Source organism: Otolemur garnettii, unplaced genomic scaffold (genome assembly GCF_000181295.1).
Source record: "Otolemur garnettii isolate 467f Iridium unplaced genomic scaffold, OtoGar3 scaffold00029, whole genome shotgun sequence".
Lineage (NCBI taxonomy): Eukaryota > Metazoa > Chordata > Mammalia > Primates > Galagidae > Otolemur > Otolemur garnettii.
The window spans coordinates 2,737,148-2,743,663 of NW_003852424.1; the positions used below are offsets into that span (position 1 = coordinate 2,737,148).

At 38.1% G+C, this 6,516-nt stretch overlaps 1 protein-coding gene across 3 annotated transcripts in view; it reads left to right on the top strand.

Moving 5' to 3' along the window:
- Nucleotides 1-6,516, top strand: part of TTC23 (tetratricopeptide repeat domain 23) — a 91,220-nt gene that overhangs the window by 5,164 nt on the left and 79,540 nt on the right. The window contains exons 2-3 of one of the 3 annotated variants that reach the window (XM_023512679.1): nt 114-233; nt 1,826-1,875. The exons of 1 other annotated variant lie outside the window; for it this stretch is intronic. The gene's annotated coding sequence lies outside the window, so the exon portion shown is untranslated. The remainder of the gene's footprint in view (nt 1-113; nt 234-1,825; nt 1,876-6,516) is intronic. One more of the 3 variants, XM_023512680.1, reaches the window with a different exon arrangement.

Genomic DNA, 6,516 nt, shown 5'->3' on the forward strand with positions numbered 1-6,516 from the left:
CTTCAAACAGCAGGGGACCTTCAGAACCTAGCTCCAGCCTAGTTGTCATCTATACGGATTGGTTGGTCCTCCTGCTATTCCAGTTCTTAATTATTTTCATCATCACCTCTTAGAATGGAAGACTGAGACCCACCTTCAGAACTTTTCTTCCTCACTCTTGATCTGGGGCTGATCATGTGCTTCAGCATTCTATTGGGCAGGTCTGGCAGAAGGAACAGGCATCAATTGATTGGGTAAGTCTAACTGGCAGTTGTGGGTCCTGGTAGAGAAGCCTGGAAAGCTAAACCAAGGCTGGCAGAGAGAAGGTGGTGTGTAAGGCTGGGTTGATTGCTAATAAAATTGTAACCCCAGCTATGGCTGTTACAAAGAAAAAAAAAGTGGCTGATGATAAGCAAGTAGCTCAAAGTAAGTGAACTAAAGAGTAAGGCCTTATGTTAAAGTGTTACTATGTGATGTCATACACGTTGGAACAAAGCAAGTTCACTCACTCAAATGCCTCCAGAAGCCAAATAGGTAACATGCTTTTCATTTCACCGATTCAGAGACGCACATTTCTTTTGGCATTTCAACATCTCTGAAATTAGAGTACACACATTACAACTGCTCATGAAGGGTGTATAAAATAGCAGGGTCTTATGATCAGTGGTGCTTTACATCAGATGAAATACAGGAAATGAATGGTGTGGGCCAGGAAAATCACATCCCTCGTTGTCAGCTTTTCACTTTTGAAAGAGAAAGATGGATACAGAGACCTTGTATAATAAGAAAAACAACACAAGAGCAATGACAAATGGCAACTACTGTGCTGCCTCTATGTCCAGGAGCCAATAAGGAGAGGTGGCAACTGGCAAACAGGAGAATCCTCTTCCCTCCAGGGACAGCCACCCTTCTGCCCTGGCTGTCTGTTGCTTGTGGCAACATAGGGCCAGGGTTGACAAGTATTCTGAGCTTTCGAAGAAAGTCTGAAATCTAGATATTTATGTGAAACTTCTAATTTTAAAATAATGGCTCAATTTTTTTTTAAATGGCAAAAAAATGTGTACTAGTCAGATTCAGCCTATGAGCATTCAAATTATATATAAAAGTCTGTCTTAAGGAAGCCATAGTAAGAGGCAGCATGAGACAACCGACTTTTTGCAGTTAAGGCAGAAAAGAAAAACCCATTTCAAGGTTTAACGCTAGGTTCAGAGGGCCAGAATAACAAATATTTCAGGGCATATTTCTTATGTCATCTTTAGACTTTCTTTTCTGCTTCCTCCTAAATAGAAGGTAAGAAAATGTTCAGGAGTTCAAAGTTGTAGTGAGCTGTGATTTTGCCACTGCACTCCAGCGTGGGCAACAGAAAGAAATTCTGCCTCTTAAAAAGAAAAAGAAGAAGAAGAAGAGAATATGTGGTTAAGTTTATTGACAATGTTGCCTTTCTGATCATATTATATGATCACTTTTATAAATGCATGCTTAGGTTTCCAAACCAACAAGGTTTGCTTCCCACTGCTATAGATTTTGGTCAAAGAAAGACAAGATAATGTGGTAGAAAATGAGAAATTATTAGAAGACCCCAGGGTCCTGGTTCTGGTTATGTGATGTTGTATGAGTAAATTACCTCCACTCAGCTTCATTGTCCTCATTTATAAAAGGGAAATAATGATTCCTGCCCTCTGTACCTTACATGTTTGTGGTAAGAGCCACATGAGATAAAATACGTGAAACTGTAATGTGTTATGTAAATGTCAGTTGTTAGTATTACCCAAATCGTAAGAGTAGTCGGCTAGTGCAGGTTCTTGACGCTCAGATTCCTCATCCCTGTCTACTGCTCTTTCTCTAGGCCACATCACCTGTTGAAATGGTCATCTCATTAGCCAACGGATTGAGTAGGTAAGGCAGCATAAGGCAAGAAGTTATTGGAAAAAATTGAGCCAACATTTAGAGAACTGAAGTAACACTACGTCTCTGTACAGCAGGGCTTAGGCAAAGCTTAGATGTTAAACCTGAAGGATTGGACTTCCACGTTTTCTCATTCAGGAATGAGTGTCACCTGAATTGGAGATCAGCCAATTTGACCTTTAGCCACTTACTTCCCTCTCTTTTTCATATTTTCGTTCTATATTGCTTTAGGAGGAAAAGAAAAACTACTTTTTTCTTCTTGGTGAATATCTTTTCTGTTGAAAATGTAAAGCTGTCAACACACTTTACACTTGAAGTGTAAGACACTTGAAGAACACTAAGAAGTCAACACACTTTACCTTGATAACTGCATCCATTCTAACTGAATACTTATCTCTCGCCATTTCAAATCCTATTTGGAAATAAAGAGAAACTATTATCTTTAAAAAGATGTCACTCTGAACTAGTGACATGTTTCTAATATCTAAGTTGGATGTTTTTATATAAATTTTATCCCTCAACCGCAAATCCAATTTGAGGTTGATTGTCTTACCCACAGCACAACTCCCTTTTATCTTGCTACTTCTGTGTGTGGCATCACTGTTTTTAGGGTTCAGTAAACTTTTTCTGAAAAGGACCAGATAGTAAATATTTTAGGCTTTGAGGACCATAAGATTTTGGTCACAACTACTCACCTCTGCTATTGTAGTACAAAACTAGCTTTAGACAATATGTAAGTAAATGAACATGGCTGTGTTCCAATAAAACTTTATTTTATAGAAACAGTGGGCAAGATTTAGCCATGGCCATAGTCTTGACTGTCCTCCTCTAATGTATATGTACAAGCAGCTCTGAAGTTGCAATCATATTCCTTTCAGTCACTCCCCCATGGGTGGTGCCTGTAGCTCAGCGAGTAGGGTGCTAGCCACATACACCTAAGGTGGTTGGTTCAAGCCTGGCCTGGGCCTGCTAAACTACAATGACAACTGCAACAAAAAATAGCCAGGTGTTGTGGCAGGCACCTGTAGTCCCCGTTACTTGGGAGGCTGAGGCAAGAGAATCACATGAGCCCAAGAGTTTGAGATTGCTGTGAGCTGTGACGCCACAGCGCTCTACTGAGGGCAACATAGTGAGACTCTAAAAAACAACAAAAAACTGCCCTCATCACTCCTGTCTCTTCCCTCCACACTGCTATTCTGCCCCTGAATTCCCTCTGTACAATTGCAATAACATGCTTAGTGGTTTTTTTCAACTGGAGGTGAGGGAGCCCCTGTAGGACTATACCTATTTACTGAAGAGATACCAGAATTTTGGGGGTTAAGTTTTAAGAAGCTTAAGGAATATTATTTTATTGTTAGGGAAAATGCCTATTTTGTCAGCATGTAAACTACAGAAAGTAAGATTTGATGACATCTTCCCAGATGATGAGTCATAGTTAAAAATGCTGTGTAACATGGTTCAGTGTCTTCCCAAGGTATGCATTTACAATGGTGACATTAAGTGGGATATAGACAAGCTTTTAAAATGTTAATAACCTATTTTTTGTTTGGTTGTAGTTATTGTTGTTTTGAGACAGATGCTCACTCCATTGCCCTGGGTAGAGTGCTGTGGCATCATAACTCACAACAACCTCAAACTCCTAGACTTGAGCAATCCTCTTACCTCAGCCTCCTGAGTAGCTGAGACTGCAGGCACCCGCCATGACACCTGGCTAGTTTTTCTATTTTTAGTAGAGATGGGGGTGTAGCTCTTGGTCAGGCTGGACTTTAACTCTTGAGCTCAAACAATCTACCAGCCTCAGCTAGGATTATAGGCATGAGCCCACAGACCCAGCCCCTATATATACGTTTTTATTTTAATGTGTATTGGGGAACATATGGCTAGCACAGCAAATATCCCTTATTATTTATTAGGGTGAGGCTGAAGTAAATATTTAAGTTTTTTTTTTTTTTGAAGTATGTGGATTTAAAGAAAACAATAATAGTTGAAGCAGAATTCAGATACAGTAAAAGTCATCAGGATGGTACTGGACTATCTGAAGTTTGAAATCAGTGGCCACTTTGCCTCCTGCTGTTTGATTGTAATTTATTTGTATGCTAGTTACAGGTCAGTGTTATAGAAGCATTTTCATTACTCTTTCCTGATGGAGATTTTCAGTGGCTCACCACTTCCTGCCCAATAAAGTCGGTCAAACTTATCCTGAAATCAGTGCCTTCTTAGCCTAGAGTCTAAGAAAAAGCCTTCTACTTTTTCTCTATCTCAGGGGTTCTCAAACAATGTTTTAAAATTGCTAGTTTCCAGGAGTTCAAGACCAGCCTGAGCAAGAGCGAGACTCCATCTCTATTAAAATTAAAAAACTTAGCTAGACATTGTGGTGGGCGCCTATAGTCCCAGCTACTCGGGAGGCTGAAGCAAGAGGATCTCTGAGCCCATGAGTTTGAAGTTGCTGTAAGCTATGATGCCACAGCACTCTACCCAGTGCAACAAAGTGAGACTCTGACTCAGAAACAAACAAACAAACAAACAAAAATGGCTGTGAACATTTGCATGTAAGTCTTTGAATATATGCTTTCATTTCTCTCAAGTAAGTACTGAAGAGTGAAATGGATAGATCCTATACTACATATGTGAAAAGAAGAAGAAAAAAGAAAAATAGATAAATTAACTGTATCAAAATTAAAACTTTCGCACATCAGAGGATACTTTCAACAAAGTGAAGAGACAACACATGGAATGGGAGAAATATATATGACGAGGGAGTAAGATATAGAATATGTAAAGAACTTCTGTAAGTCAGTAACAACACAACAAAAAAACAATTTAAAAAAGTAAGAAAATGACTTAAATAGACATTTCTCCAAAGAAGATGAAAGAATGGCAATAAGCACATGAAAAGATGGTGAACATCACTGGTCTTTAGGGAAATGCAAATCAAAGCTACTGTGAGATATCACTTCATGCCCATTAGGATAGCTATTACTAAAAATAAAAAACAAAATAAGTTTAGGGGAGGATGTGGGGAAATTGGAACCCTTGTGCACTGCTGGTGGGAATGCAAAATTGTATAGCATCTATGGAAAACAAAATGATGTTTCCTCAAAAAAAATGGAAGTGTAATTATCATATGATCTAGCAATTCCACTTCTGGGTATATACTCCCCCAAAATGAAAACAGAAACCCAAAGAAATATTTGTACACCCATGTTCATAGCAGCATTATTCATAGTAGTCAACAGGTGGAAACAACCCAAGTGTTCATTGATGGATAAATGGAAAACCAAAATATGGTATTATATATTATTACTATGGTATTAAAGTATTCAACCTTAAAAAGAAAGGAAATTCTGACACATGATGTACGGATGAACTTTGAAGACATGCTAAGTGAAATAAGCCAGTCACAAAAGGACAAATACTTATAAGTGGACAAATCCACACGTAAGAGATACCTAGAGGAGTCAAATTCATAAAGACAGAATGTAGAATGGTGGTTGCCAGGGAAATGTGAGGAGGAAAGAAAACATTACTGTAAGAGTTTCAGCTTTGCAAGATGAAGAAAGTTCTGCAGATGGATAGTGGTGATGACTACATGATGGTGTGAATGTACTTAATGTCATTGAACTGTACACTTAAAAATGGTTAAAATGGCCATCTGATATGCAAAAGGAAAACAAGGATAAAAGAAAAAATTGTTAAAATGGGAAATATTATTATGTATATATGCCATGACAAAGAAAAAAAAGCCTTGCCAAACTGTTTTCCAATTTGGTTATACTATTTTACACTGCCACCAGCCAAATATGAAAGTTCCAGTTGTTTACAAATACTTAGTATGATCAGTCTTTTTAATTTATTCTTTTATTTATTTATTTACTTCTTTAATTTATTTATTAGTTATTCTAATTAGCATGACTGATACCTCATTGTGGTTTTAACTTGCATTTCCATGATGCCTAATGATGTTGGGCATAAAGTATGTGATATGTGCCCTTGGCATATCATCTTTGATGGCATGTCAAAATAAATTGCCCATTTTTATTGTTAACTGTTTTCTTATTGAGTGTTGAGTTCTTTTTATCATTAAGATACAATTATTTATTTATTTATTTTTTTATTGTTTGGGATTCACTGATGGTACAATAAAGAATTAGGTTACCCTGATTGCATTTATTAGGTAAAGTCCCTCTTATAATTGTGCCCCGCCCTAAAGGGTCATACACCATGACCCCCCAGCTCCCACCCTCCTCCCCTCTCCCCACTTGTTCATTCCCCTACTCCCCCCACCCTTATATTAGTTCATCTGCTGCCTTCATACTAGAATAGAGTACATTGGATTCTTCTCCATTCTTGCGATGCTTTACTAAGAAGAATGTGTTCCACTTCCATCCAGGTTAACAAAAGATTATCCTCCATCTTTTTCAGTGATGAATAGTATTCCACAGTACACATATACCACAGCTTGTTAATCCATTCTTGGGCTGGTGGGCATTTACACTGTTGGCAATTGTAAATTGAGCTGCGATAAACAGTCTAGTGCAAGTGTCCTTATGATAAATGATTCTTTTCCTTCTGGGTATATGTCCAGTAATTGGATTGCAGGATCAAATGGGAGGTATAGTTTGAGTTCTTTGA